Consider the following 15168-nt stretch of genomic DNA (forward strand, 5'->3'; position numbering starts at 1 on the left):
GCGGGGCCGGCCCCGCCACCGCTCCGCCCCCAAGATGGCGGCGGCGCCTTTCCGTGAGGGCGGAGTGTGCGCGGAGCGGTTCCCTCGCTGGGAATAAAGCGTGCTGTGAGGAAAGAAACCGCGCTGTTCACACTACTGTGAGCAAAGACACCGCGGTATTCACCCTCAGCGCGTAGGGCAGATGGTTGTAGTGAGGAAATCAGCGTGCATTTGGCACAGAACCACCAGCCGCCCAAGGGAGGGGATTGCCCCCATCGAGGTGGCCTCACCTTGAACGCTGTGAGCAGTGTTGGTCACTGCAATACAAGAAAGATATTAAGCTGTTAGCGCCAAAAGGATGGCCTACGGAAATGGTGAAGGGCCTTGAGGGGAACTGTGTGAGCGACAGCGGGCGGCACTTGGACTGTTCAGCTGGAGGAAGGGGAGATTCGTTGTAGTTAAAACCTCCTCGTGAGGGAAGAGGAACGTCAGGCATTGATCTCTTCTCTCTGGTGACAGGGACAGCACCCAGGGAGCAGCTGGAGCTGTGCCAGGGAGTTTCTGGTGGGATTTCAGGAAAGGCTCTTCCCCCAGAGGTGCTGGCACTGCCCAGGCTCCCCAGGGAATGGGCACAGCCCGAGGCTGCCACAGCTCCAGGAGAGTTTGGGCAGGGATGCACAGGGTGGGGTTGTTGAGAAGCTGGACTCAGTGGTCCTTGTGAGTATTTCCCGCTCAGGATATTCTGTGGTTCTGTGATTCACTCAGTCGGGGTCATTCAGGTTGGACAAGACTTCGAGATCAGCGAGTCCAAGCTGTGCCTGATCCCACATTGTCACCAGCCCAGAGCACCCACTGCCATGTCCAGGTGTTCCTTGGACACCTCCAGGAATGGAGGCTCTAACACCTGCCTGGGCAGCGCCTTCCAAGTCCTTTCCCTGAGGGAATTCCTCCTGATGTCCAACCTGAACCTCCCCTGGCATACCCTGAGGGCGTTTCCTCTTATCCTGTCTCTTGTTCTCAGGGAGCAGAACCCGACCCCTACCTGAGAGCACAGAACTGTTATGTTTGGAAAAGACCTTTAAGATAATCGGGTCTAACTCTCATCCCAGCAGCCACCACCGTGTTCACCATTAGATGGCAGCTGAGGACGGGAATAGAGCAGCACATGGCTCACAGAGCTGTCCAGGACACCAGAACGAAGCGACTCGTTCGAATTCATATTTATAAACCTCAACTGGTATTTACTGCACCATTTCAAAATAATCACAGGCTGACTCGTCAAAATAAAAGACTTTTCTTTCCCATTTGAGGCAGCATTTGCGACCAGAACTGCTGGGGAAGCAGCTCAATAAAAGCAAAATATTTCCTGAAAATGGTGCAGCAAAAGTCTCCTTGAGAAAAATTGACAGAATGGGGCAAAAAACGAAGAGACATATTCCTGAGGGGGCAGTAATCTGTTGTGCAGGCACCTCCCCAGCATGAGAGTCTGGGTTTAACTCTGAGTTTGGAAATAAGCAGAGGAAGAGCTTGCTGCCCGTGTAAATGCTATGAACAGGGGGTTGTTTTTGGATCTCTTGTGCAGGGCTAAAAAGCCCCAAAGATCCGCAGCTAGGATTTCACCGAGATGGGAAAAGGAAAATATTTGAGCTATCACAAATATTTATGTGGTTAAAAACCGTAGGACCTCTAGTTGCTACTGCAGCTCTCCCTTTACCTGCCTTAAAGTGTGTCTTTTCCTTGGTTTTGGTGAAGCTCTCTGCAAAGTCTCCAGGCAACTTTCAAGCACAGTTCTCAAAGACTGAAATATGCTGGGATGTGGACAAATATTATTTCTTCTCTTTATCACAGAATCACAGACTGGTTTGGAAGGAGCCCTAAAGATCATCTCATTCCACTCCCTGCCATGGGCAGGGACACCTTCCACTGTCCCAGGCTGCTCCAAGCTCCATCCAGCCTGGCCTTGGGCACTGCCAGGGAAGCAGAGGCAGCCACAGCTTCTGTGGGGAACAGTATATAGCACTAATTTTCCAGGTACAATAAATTAAAACTGGCTAAACCTGAGGTCCTCAGACATTTCCAGAGCCTTTGTCTCCATACTGTGGGAATCCCCTCTCCGAACCTGAATGCAACTCTTCTTCATCCTTCCTGCCCTTCCCTCTGCACCTTCCTCTGTTTTCTCCTGGGCCAGGAACCCGGAGTTTCCATGGGAAGCACCTTTACACACAGCTGCTTCTTGGCAGCAGAGCACAAAGGCAAGGAGACGTTCAAGGAAAGCTGGGGGAGAGGTGTGAAACACAAGTACTTGACACATGATGGGGATTATCACCTGTGTTCATCAATCAAACCCAAAATAAATACATTTCCTTTCTCCCTGCAGGTGGAACTGCTTTGCTCAGCTGCTGAGGGTTGCAGTGGTGGAAGGTTAGCACAGAATCACAGAATATCCTGAGCTGGAAAAGGCTCACCAGGGTCACGGAGTCCAGCTACACAGGCACCCCAACAATCCCACCCTGTGCATCCCTGGGAGCATTGTCTGAACACTCCTGGAGCTCTGGCAGCCTCAGGGCCGTGCCCCTTCCCTGAGATGCATGTTTTCAGCTTTGTTCGGAGCTGAAGAGCTCTCATGGGCAGCCTAGCACATACCTGGTGCTGGGGTCAGGGCTGAGGCAGCTGAGCTTGTGCCCTGGTTGGGATTTCACCGTGCTATTCCCCCACCGCACCACCTGCCTGGGATACTGAGGTTGTGTGAGCTGACCCCAAGAGAGCTTTTGGATCCCAAGCAGAAAATTCAGGCAGGTAAGTCTAAAACTGTATTGTTGAAAACTCCTGTGTTGGAAGGAGCTGCCTGCTCATTGCACTGGCACCTCAAATCTAGAGGACTTCACCTCAGACTCCGCTGCTGCCATCCCTGCCCATCCCCAGCCCAGTGCCTGTGCTGTGCACACCCACGGAGATGTTGCTGTCCCTGCAAGTACGGACAGCAAACACCCAGCTGTGCCTGGACCTGAGCAGAGCTTTGTGCTCTGGGAGCCCCTGCTGAGAACATCCTCCTGTGAAGGGTTGGTTACAGTGGCAGCAGAGGTTTCTGCCAGCTCCTCTGCTCTAGAGCCAGGCTGGGAGAGCTGGGGGTGTTCACCTGCACAAGAGAAGACTCCTGGCAGAGCCGTCTAAAGGGGCTCCAGGAGAGCTGGAGAGAGATTGGGGCACAGGCTGGAAGGACAGGACAAGGGGGAATGGCTTCCCCCACCCAAAGGGCAGGGAGATTGGGCAGGAATTGCTGGCTGGGAGGGTGGGCAGGCCCTGGCACAGGGTGCCCAGAGCAGCTGTGGCTGCCCCTGCATCTCTGGCAGTGCCCAAGGCCAGGCTGGACAGGGCTGGGAGCAGCCTGGGACAGTGGAAGGTGTCCCTGCCCATGGCAGGGGGTGAAACTTTCGAGTCCCTTCCAACCCAAACCATCCACTGCTCCTATGATTCTCTCCTCTGGCTGTGCTCCTGGGGCTGGAGTGGGGCTGCACCCCTTGTCCTGCTGTGGAGAGGCCCAGTGGGCAGTGGGGAGTGTTCTGGTGCAGGAGTGTTGCCTCACATAAGTCCTTTTGTGTCTTTAGCTGTAAGTAAACAAGCAGCCTTATCAGTGCTACTGGGAGCCAAATGTGACAATGAGCCAATGTCCCTGACAGTCCTCATCCCTGCTGACCAGGGGGACAGGGGAGCTCCCAGACTGGCTGGAGTTACATTTTCACTGTCCGGGGTTCTGTCTTTGTGGCAGCTCTAAAACCACATGGAGTTCATTTCCAGCCAGGAGACCTTCCTGCTCACCTTCCAGCCTGACACTCAGCTCAAGCACACACGTGGTGGCTTGGGACAGTCACTTCTAACAGAGGGGCTGTGCTAAACCCCCTGTGACACACAGAAACTCTGGGGCTGACTGACCAAGATTAACTCCGGCTCACTGAAACACACCCTCTATCTGCTCTGCTACAGGAGAGGGCCTGACCTGTTCTTTGCACAAGAATGGAAGCCAATTCCTCAAATCTTTTTGTAGATATCTTGGCATTTCTCTTAGAGACCCAGCTTTTGGAGTCCAAGGGTTATGTGGGGATATTAAACTGTCATTCATGAAATTGCACACAAATGGTTCCTTGTCCTAATGTTTAAGCAGAAAAGCTTGAAGACAAAGACATTTTAAATTGAAACCAGCTTGAATGCTGCAAACAACTGAGGCTTTCCAACTATCAGACAGCTGCCTGTACCTTCTTTGTATGAAACCCTCTCTCCTGACCAGGCTACAGCAGTCTCCTGCCCTCCTTGTTCCAGATGCATGGCTCCTCCAGAGGCACAACTCACCCCCACAACTCACCTCACTTTGAGGTGCCAGTACAACTGTTTGCCTTTTCCTTCCACAGTCAGCAAAACAGCGGCACTGGGACACATGGTAGGCAAGTTCTCCAGCTGAAGGGCTCTCCACAAGCATCTTAAAATCTACTGACCCAGGCAGTGAGTCACAGGAGCAAGATCATAGAGTCACAGAATCATGGAATTCTGTGATTTTCTTTGATTCTGTAATTCTGTGAGCTTTCCAAGGCTGGAAGGCTCATCCAGTTCCACCCCCTGCCATGGCAGGGACACCTCACACTGTCCCAGACTGCTCCCAGCCCTGTCCAGCCTGGCCTTGGGCACTGCCAGGGATGCAGGGGCAGCTACAGCTGCTCTGGGCACCCTGTGCCAGGGCCTGCCCACCCTCACGGGGAAGAATTCCTTCTCAATATCCATTATATCCCTGCTCTCTGGCAGTGGGAAGCTGTTCCCTGTGTCCTGTCACTCCATGGAAAAGGGGCAAATGTGCCTCCAAAAGATGGACTAACCTTCATCAGAGATTTGCTCTGCATCAGTAATTCTGTCTTGGTCATTTGGAGAGCTCAGTTATGTTACACATTCCACCCTGTGACTTTCAAGAAGAGATGCTTCCATCGGGAGCCAGGATATCCTTACTTAAGCATACTAGTTATTTATATGCATATATTTATGTGTGTATATCTGCCCATACATGTACATATATAACTCATCCTAAGTGTACCATCTAAAACATGAACAACCAAAACACTTTTGATTCCCTGTGAGCTCTCCTGAAACACAGACAGTTCTTTACAAGGCGACAGTACCTGCACATCCTATTTAAATAATTCTTGTTGTTTGTGTGTGTGTACCCAGAGCAAGGGTGAGGAAAGAGCAGGGGAGCTCAGCGTCAGGAGAGCCGAGTATCTGTCCCCGCCATCGCCGCTGCTGAGGCGTGACGCAGCAGCCACAGCACCTTCTGCACACTGCTGGTGACCTGCCTGCCACGATCATAGTCAAAACAAAAAGGAGAAAACAAACCCCAGCAATTGGTGATGTTGTCTTAATACTCAGCTTCTTTGGCACGTTGTCCAGAGCTCGGGTTCATCCACCCCCTACACACCCAGCTAGGAGGGAATCACTGGTAAAACAAACCTCCTGTGTGATTAAATAACCTTGTAGCTGGAGTTTGTGTTTATTCAGTGCAGTTTTTGACAGCAAAGCCATTTACGCAGATTGGAGGTCTATGACTGCTCGTTCCTCGCTGTAATGGCCAGGCATGGACCATCTCTGTGATGAGGGAGTGAAGGCACCGTGTAAGTGCCTAGTCACAAACACTTTCTGGGATAAATTAAATCCTGGGGTTGTGTGTGCCCTAACCTGTCTAACTCATAACCAAGAGGCACTGCTTTAAATGTGCTTTTGATTAATGAAACCTAAATTATCCCTGGAATCGGGGATATTGCCCACAATTTAGTCACAAATTGAGCCATGGGGAATTGTGTTTAAACAAAAGAAAATGGTTGAACCCTGAAGCAGGTGGGCCAGAGACAATATCCAGGGCAACCAGCTCTGGCTGACTCTGCCTTGAGCTGCAGGGGGGTTGCTCTGGGAAGCCTCCACTGGCCCTTCCCAGCCTCAGCTTCTCTTGATCTGTGAATCCTGTCAACATTTCTAAAGTTGAGTGTGCCCTGTGCTGTGAAACAGAGCCTCAAACTCCCTTTGTTGCACTGCATCTCCTAAACAAAATGGATCAAAGAATCCTCCTCCTCTCCTTTGTTACAGTTGTGATTATAAATGTGGCTGTGCTGGGTTGGCAGTTGGACTCAATCACCTTAGAGATATTTTCCACCCTTACATGATTCCATGATTCTATAACTCTGGCGGCTGTTTTTGCAGCTACCCTGCTCAAGGGCTCCTCTGGATCAGCTGATAAACCACAAACAAACTCCCTTTTCTCTTCCAGGGGCTTCTCCACCTCCCTGCTGGCAGACAAAGCGTGCAGGGACCTGGGACAGGAGCATCCTCACAGACAGGACCTGGCTTTGCAGAGCTCTGCTCAGAGCTGGGGGGTGAGCGTGGATGATGCGTATTAACACAACCTGTGCCAAAGTTTCAGCCAGCAGACAGCTTTCTGTTCACAGCTCAGCAAGAAGCAACAGCCCTGAACATCTAAACTTCATGGCCAGAGCAATCTTTGCAGTATCTTAATTTTTCATCTCAGTGCATGGCTTTCGCGGTCATTCCTTGCTATTCGTATGGTCAGAGATTCTTCCTAAGTTTCTGATCCCTCCAGCTGTGACGATTGCAGTGTGTTCCTCTCCACCAGACGCAAACTGCTTTAATTCCAAATGTCACCTCTGAGGTCATCCATCCCCCCTAGCTCGCTCCATGCCTGTCTTCCACTCATCCAGCTATTTCCCTCCTTGCTGTTGCAACAGCTCTGATACAAGTCCCCTCTTTCAAAGCTTTCCCAATCGGGCCAATTCATTAATCCTCTCTAGCCGTGCCGCCCTCCCCCTCTCCAGCCCCTGCGCTCCGCCCGGTCCTTCCCGGCCGGTCACATGCGGTCCTTGCGAAGGTCATATGATGGATGGGGACCGCCGGGCAGGGCTGTGGCGGGGCCCCGAGGCAGCACACCCCCAGCTGCCCCCACCCCTCTGTTCTGTGACTCACCAGGTGCTAAACCTGCGTCCTGCACGGGCGCGGAGGGGGAGGCACGAGGAGTTGCTCAAGGAGAGTTCCCTTCAGGGAGCTGAGCAGTGGGATGGGTGCTGCACCCGTATTCCAGACTGGGAACGAGAGCTGCTACTGCTCCCCTGCAGTCCTACCTGCCCAGAGGCCTCTGCTTAGAAGATGCTGCCCTTGCTCTGTAAATTATATCATAGAATGGGATCCTAGAATGATTTGGGTTGGAATGGACCTTAAAAATCCTCTCATTTTACCCCCCTTGCCATGGGCAGGGTCGCCTTCCACTAGATCAAGTTGCTCCAGCCTGACCTTGGGCACTGCCAGGGATGCAGGGGCAGCCACAGCTGCTCTGGGCACCCTGTGCCAGGGCCTGCCCACTCTTGCAATAAATACCTTCTTCCTAATACTCAATCTGAACCTCCCCTCTTTAAGTTTAAAGCCATTCTCGGTGTCCTGTCCCTGCAGGCCTTGTCCCCAGTGCCTGTGCAGCTCTCCTGGAGCCCCTGGAGGCCCTGGCAGGGCTGGCAGCTCTCCCTGGAGCCTTCTCTTGTGCAGGGCAGAGCCCCAGGTGTGCCAGGCTGGCTGCAGAGCAGAGGGGCTCCAGCCCTGGCAGCAGCTCCGTGCCCTCCTCTGCCCTGGCTGCAGCAGCTCCACGTCCTTGTGCTGCTGGAGGCAGGGCTGGAGCAGCTCTGCAGGTGGGGTCTCACCTGGCACAGGGGAATGCCCCACCCTGACCTGCCTGTCACCCTGCTGGTGGTGCAGCCCAGGGTGTACCTCACCTGTACAGGAAAAGCCCTTTTGTTTTTCCCCTGCCCTCACTGCAATCCTTCTGCCTGTCTCGTCTTGGACTTGGAGGTCCTGGGATGAATGTCAGCAGCATCTGTACATTACAGAGAGGAACAGAAGTTCAAGGCACTAAGAAATGCTTCAAACTCTTGCTAATTAATTACAAAGCCTTTGACTCTTCCTAATAAGCTTCACACATGCAATAAACACGATAAATGGGAGAAGTTAGGCAGTTAGTAATAAATGGCCAGAAGGTGAAGCAGCGCCTGCTGAGGACCAGCATCCCATCATCCCATTGCAGACTGCAAACAGATGTGGTAGGTGTCCTTTTCATTGAGACATTGAGTAATAAGAATGGATTCAGGGATGGGATAACCGATGAGCTGTCAAAGTAAAATGTGCAACGTGGTAAAGACTGAAATTAGTAATACTGTTGGTGTATAAAGCCAATTTCTGAGAAAAGCAGGAGACTCTCTGTATTTCCAAGGGTGACTTGAGGCTTTCCCCTATCTCAGGCAGATCCCATCTCTACTCTCTGCATGGATTGGAGAAGACAAATGGTTCAAAGGGGAGGGTAAGGGAAGAACAAGGTTCTGGAGAGCAAATGACACTGACCTTGGTGATACACAGCCACATCTTGTGCAGCTTATTCCTGTCCTCAAGCTGTTTGTCACCCTTTTTCTTCACACAAAAGCTAGTGCGTAAAGTCTGTGTTTGTGGTTTAAAATACGGTTGCTCTTCAGTGTGTGAATCACAGTGAAATACTGCCACAGGGTCTGCTAAACACCAGCTGAATCAGCAATCAGGACCAGAAATAGATGAAGAACTTGTGTGAGCTCACACAACAGCCACCCAGGAAAAAACAATTACCCTAGATCTGCAACCATAAAGCTTGGGTAGAAATTAACAATAATGGTGAGAACTACCCTATGTTTTTACAGGGCTTTGCTAAAGCAAGCAATGAATTAATTGGTTTTAATAAAAAACTCGTTTTCTTTCCAGTAGACAGTGGAAGTGGAATGACATGCTCAGAGTTCCATGGGTTTGGTGACCATCCAGATTTACAGGATCAGTTTTGAAAGCCTGAGGTAGATTTAAAGTGGATTTAGGAGTGCTGAAAATTATTAACAGAATAATAGAATGGGTTTGAGTGTAAGTAAGATCCATCTGTTTCCAAAGCCCCTGCCATGAGCAGGGACACCTTCCACTAGATGATGTTGCTCCAAGGCCTTTCCAACCTGCCTCCAGACAACTGGCTTGGGCATTAGTCTGGAGAGTTTTCAGAAAAGAAGATGTCAGCTTACTCATTATTCTGCCAGAATGCCAAACTCCAAGACTTTTTGCCTGCTAATTACCAGAATTAATCCCAAAGCCAGAGCTCTGCCCAGTCCAACAGACCCATCTCAGTGGGCAGGAGGGCCACTGCCTACTGTGCTAGTTCTTACAGTCTGTGCTGGCAGTGCAGCCCAGCTGCAGCGTTGGGTACCACCACTCACTGGTGGTACCACCACATCCACTCCACACTTGGGCCAAACAGCCCTGCAGATCTGGAGAAAAAGCATTTGGATAAGGATATGCACTCTAAAGCAATCCCTGAATCAAATAGCTGCCCTACCAACTCCTCTCTGGACCCTAGCAGTCCCACACTCTTCCTGTTTTAGTATTTTTAATTTGCTGGGTGCAGGAGACTTAAAGCAGAAGCTCTCTTGAGCCCTCACTGTTCCCCAGCTGCAGGATCAAGTAATCACAAACCTGTGAGATGCTTCTCCAATCCCACCAAAACAGGACCTCAAAAGGGAGCAGAAGGAAATATCCCTCTGGCCACCCACAACCCCTCTGCACTGCCAATGGCCTTGGCTCCAAGTCCATGTTCAAGCCCAGACACGCTCAGCATTCATCCAGCTTGGGTGGAATACTGTGAATTTTGCGTGAAAGTTTAGGAAGAGAGAAAACACACATCATTCCTCGGCACAGACTTAAAGGCATCCTTGTCTGCAGAGTGGATGGAGCATGCCCACCACACACCAGCGGGCCTTCTGTCTGACACAAAGCAGCCGAGCAGCCTGGATCCGTCTCACGGAGCACGAGACATGCTGGGAATGACAAGCTGAATTCCACTTGTCCGCCTGGGCACAGCAAACAGGCGTCACAGCACACAGAGCTCTCTCTGGCCTCCAGCCTGAGCTCCTGCACAGCCCTGCTGGGGCCAAAGGGGGGCAAGATCGCTGGAGGGTCTCGCAGCAACCCCAGGACTCATGGAAGACATGGACAGGGGCAAAGGGAGACAAAAAACATCATAACAATCATTCCTGTTGCTCAGGTATGTCCAGGAAAATGGCAGGAGTTTGAAGAAGGAAGAATTTAGTCTGTGGTGAAGGGTGGTCCAGAGGCAGGACTGGGGTCCTGCCATGGGAAGGGGGCAGCCAGCAGGGATCAAAGCCTCCTGGAAACCTCCCAGTGGATGGCGATGCCTGGAGACAGGTACAAACTGTAACCCTGTGTGACAACGCTCACAAGAATTAGCATTTCTCAGGAATGCGGGGATTTATTCTTCAAGGCCCACCGTATCCGCGAGCGCTGCAGCCCAAACACTGCACCAACAGAGCATGTGTTTGATAAGAACCCAGGAACAGATGCCAGCGGATTTAATGTGGGACAGGAGGCCCATTGCAGGTTTGCAGACTGCTGGCAGGGTCAGCTGTAAATATTCCCTCACAATCAAAGGCATTCATCTAAGGATTACATGCTGGGGGCTTTGTGGTAAAGTAAATTTGCAACTAACAGGACCATTAATAGTCAGACAGTTTAGTGGGCTCGCTGGCTGCCATTTATTTTCCCCCCAGTCATTTTTACTACATCTAAATACCATGGGGATGTGGGACTTGAATGAGGTGGCTTAAGAAATCAGCTTAGAAGGAGTAGGAGAAGGGGTTACCTCCAACAAAGACAGCTCAACAGGGATCGAACGGGATATCAATAGTGGGTAAGGCCACTGAAGCATGTGAGCTGATTTCATAACCTGGTGGAGATTAGCCTCTTCTGTGAGCAAACAAACCTACACAGGGGTATGAAGTATTGGTCCTATGAAGTGTGTTCATAGAGGGGATGTATTTGAAAGGCTGAGGAGGGGAGGCAAAAGTTTGTGGGGTAAGGAGTCGCTGTGAAACAAAGATACCACAGCCTGTTTTCACCCCAGTTTGACACTCTCAGAACAAAAAAATTCAGAGCAGAAACTGCAGAAATAATACGTCCCCTCTCTGCAGCAAGCACTAAGCATTAAATAATTGTGGTATGATGGGATGATGAACCAAGAGTTCCAGGGCTGAGCAGGCACAGGGTGATGCAAAGATTAACCTGGTAGGGTATTTCACTGGAGAGCTGCCTCTCCAGAATCTCAGACCTCTTGGAGTGCAGTCAGCTCTGCTAACCCTGTGATGTAGGGGTCCTTCCCAGGCCTTTGCCCCAGCTCAGCACACCCCGAGGTTGCTGTTGTCCGAGCAGCCCTTCCCTCTCTCAGCTTGTTCCCTACCTCTCCTCCTCTCTTGTCTCAGAAACAAACTAGGCAGAAGGAACCATGTGGGAAACTAGCATCAATTCCATTGGATTACACTGCCTGTGTTTTGTAATTGAACATAGTAACTGTTTTATAACTAAGAAAAAAAACAGAGAAAGATCCCTTTCTCTCCCCTCCTCCTCTCCTGTAAATCCTACTCCCTCTTTGCCCTTGGAGAAAGGAAGAACCAGGCAGGGAGAATGGAGAGTGGGTAGAACACTCTCAGGTTTCTAAATGCACTCCCTGAGGCTGAGTATCTCACCTAAAGCATCCCTCTTCAGCAGAGCATCTTTAACTCTGCCTGGCATGCCATTGTTTTCACCAACCACTTCACAAGCCCAGCAGTCACAGTTCTTCCCCTGACAGGAGTGTTCCACTCGTGCCTTCCCAGCGGTGTGAACACAACAGGATGCAATCTTAGCCACAGGAATACTGCACAAATCCCTCCTCCAGACACTCATATCAGCAGTAGTGCCCTGTCCTGGGCTGCAGAACTCTCTCTCTGCTGCTCAGGTCATCCGTGGGAGGATGAGGGATGCAGTGTTGGTAGCGCTGTCCGTGCAAAAGGCTGCTGTTAGTTTTTTTTGTTATCTCCAGAACTGCTCACACCAGAATTACTCTACATCTACAGGTTTTTAAAGAGGTGGTGTGATGGTGAAGGGTTTTCCCTTTTCCTTTAATGCTCTGCTCTTTAACAGTGTGGCCATTTCTGCAAGGAAAGCAGGTGTCTACAAGCTAATTTTAAAAACAGGGGAAGGAGACATTAATGGCAATTATTTTGCAGAAATCCTCTGACTTCATTCTCCTTGAAGTCAGGGATGCTGAGCTCTTGCAGAAGATGCTGACCATAACCCAGGTTTGAGATGCTGTTCTCATATAGAATATTGGAATGGTCTCTGTGATGGATGCATGGGTGTGGAAACCTCTGAAATTAAATGCTGCAGCTGTAAAACCTGTCTAGTCCTTCATAGAAAGCACCAGCACACTTCAGACCTTTAAATATTTGTGCATCTTATTTTACATATCATACTGATTTTAGCTTTTTTGCTACTAAAAGAAGCTTGACTCCTCTCATGTACCTTCTACCTCCACATTTCATGACTCTGCTCTGACTCACCATGTCTGGTGCTGAAGAAGAAACCAGACTCGGCCACCCAGCACCCACCTGTGAAGAGCTTGTGACTACAGCTGAGTGGAACATTTTTCTATTTCCTATGAAAACACTCATAATTTCAAAAACATTCTTCTTCTGCTTTTGGAGTGAATTGAGACCTTTAGGAAATCATGTAGAAATGCAGCCAGGGAGAGAGGAAAAGAGCCAGAAAGACACCTCCAAGAACAGGCACTATCTCCATGGCCATTGCCACCTCGTGCCAGCTGCTGAGGTGACGCCTCAACATCCCTGCAAGTGCTGTAACTCTCGAGCTTCCATGTCTTTTAAAGTGGATTACTATGCATTTCACTCTGCTTTATTATTTATTACTTACTACAATATCCAGAAATTCCATCTGGGAGTCATGAAATCTTTTCCAGTGAAAAACTCATCAGAACTAGGAATATTTTGTTAGAATTATTTGGCTTAATGAACTGCTATTTTCCAAGCAGCTCTGGGTGGAAGCCTCCTTCCCCCCAGGCCACAAGGGTTACAGAGAGGTCAGTGCCGAGCCACACTCTGTGAGTTGATTCGATGCCCATCACAGCAGACCCTGAGCATCTCCCCAGATGATCATCACCTTTCAGCCGAGGCAGCCAGGAATTATTTGGATGCACATTTTCCTTGCTGTTGCTAAGCTATTCTCACTGCTACTGTCATTCTTGGAGGCCAGAGGCAAAGAATCCCCTCCCGGAGCCTGCAGTTGCACAAACAAAAGCAGAAACTTTACAATAGCAAGAGACAACAGAATGAGAACATGTCGTGGTTAAACCATGATAATGCCGTGGTGGTCAGCAGTCTGGAAGAGGTTTGTTGGCACTCAAAAAATTTTTTAAATGATGAGGTGTTTGGTGATGAGACTTGGTTGATTCATTTCCTGCAGGAGCAAGTCCAGTAGTGGACAGCAGCTGAGAAATTCAGGTCCTTTCTGTTTTAGGTCAGCACTGTCAGGATGGTTCCTCTAGAGGGACCACACCGATGCAGAGGAGAGGCAGCATCCTCAGGAGACTGTGCTCAGTTCCACGCTCCCTGAGGAGCATGAGCATCATCTCCAGCCTCTGGAAACAGGACGTGCTCGAGGAGATCCCAGAACATGTACTCATCCTGCAGAAATTAAGAGGTTGCAGGAATGATCCCCTAAGAGGAGAGGAGCAGCGGTCCCCAGTCATAACCTGTCACACATAAGAGAAGAAATGGATAGGATAGGATAGGATAGGATAGGATAGGATAGGATAGGATAGGATAGGATAGGATAGGATAGGATAGGATAGGATAGGATAGGATAGGATAGGATAGGATAGGATAGGATAGGATAGGATAGGATAGGATAGGATAGGATAGGATAGGATAGGATAGGATAGGATAGGATGGGATGGGATGGGATGGGATGGGATGGGATGGGATGGGATGGGATGGGATGGGATGGGATGGGATGGGATGGGATGGGATGGGATTGGAAGGGATGGGATGGGATGGGATGGGATGGGATGGGATGGGATGGGATGGGATGGGATGGGATGGGATGGGATGGGATGGGATGGGATGGGATGGGATGGGATGGGATGGGATGGGATGGGATGGGATGGGATGGGATGGGATGGGATGGGATGGGATGGGATGGGATGGGATGGGATGGGATGGGATGGGATGGGATGGGATGGGATGGGATGGGATGGGATGGGATGGGATGGGATGGGATGGGATGGGATGGGATGGGATTGGAAGGGATGGGATGGGATGGGATGGGATGGGATGGGATGGGATGGGATGGGATGGGATGGGATGGGATGGGATGGGATGGGATGGGATGGGATGGGATGGGATGGGATGGGATGGGATGGGATGGGATGGGATGGGATGGGATGGGATGGGATGGGATGGGATGGGATGGGATGGGATGGGATGGGATGGGATGGGATGGGATGGGATGGGATGGGATGGGATGGGATGGGATGGGATGGGATGGGATGGGATGGGATGGGATGGGATATTTCAGTTGGAAGTGACCTACAATGACCATCTAGTCCAATGGCCAATCCACAAGGAGTCAGGAAGTGTCTGGGCTGAGGAAGGCTCATAGAGATGTGGGTGCAAACTGAGTACCCTGAGAATACACTGCCAGAAAGTCAGATTTATTATCTCCATTTGTATCTACTGGTGAAGGCTAAAACACTTCCTTTGTGTGATTTTGCATGATGTCCCATTTCCTTCCTTCCTTCCTTCCTTCCTTCCTTCCTTCCTTCCTTCCTTCCTTCCTTCCTTCCTTCCTTCCTTCCTTCCTTCCTTCCTTCCTTCCTTCCTTCCTTCCTTCCTTCCTTCCTTCCTTCCTTCCTTCCTTCCTTCCTTCCTTCCTTCCTTCCTTCCTTCCTTCCTTCCTTCCTTCCTTCCTTCCTTCCTTCCTTCCTTCCTTCCTTCCTTCCTTCCTTCCTTCCTTCCTTCCTTCCTTCCTTCCTTCCTTCCTTCCTTCCTTCCTTCCTTCCTTCCTTCCTTCCTTCCTTCCTTCCTTCCTTCCTTCCTTCCTTCCTTCCTTCCTTCCTTCCTTCCTTCCTTCCTTCCTTCCTTCCTTCCTTCCTTCCTTCCTTCCTTCCTTCCTTCCTTCCTTCCTTCCTTCCTTCCTTCCTTCCTTCCTTCCTTCCTTCCTTCCTTCCTTCCTTCCTTCCTTCCTTCCTTCCTT

General features: G+C 50.4%; 1 long non-coding RNA gene across 1 annotated transcript; it reads left to right on the plus strand.

Annotated features, from left to right (window-relative positions):
- Nucleotides 1-16: 16 nt before the first annotated feature.
- Nucleotides 17-8511, plus strand: LOC134564352 (uncharacterized). The gene is made up of 4 exons (XR_010083528.1): nucleotides 17-137; nucleotides 1828-2010; nucleotides 2357-2775; nucleotides 6278-8511. It is a non-coding gene; the product is annotated as an uncharacterized LOC134564352 (long non-coding RNA).
- Nucleotides 8512-15168: the final 6657 nt, after the last annotated feature.

Source organism: Prinia subflava, chromosome Z, assembly GCF_021018805.1.
Source record: "Prinia subflava isolate CZ2003 ecotype Zambia chromosome Z, Cam_Psub_1.2, whole genome shotgun sequence".
NCBI classification, from domain to species: Eukaryota; Metazoa; Chordata; class Aves; order Passeriformes; family Cisticolidae; genus Prinia; species Prinia subflava.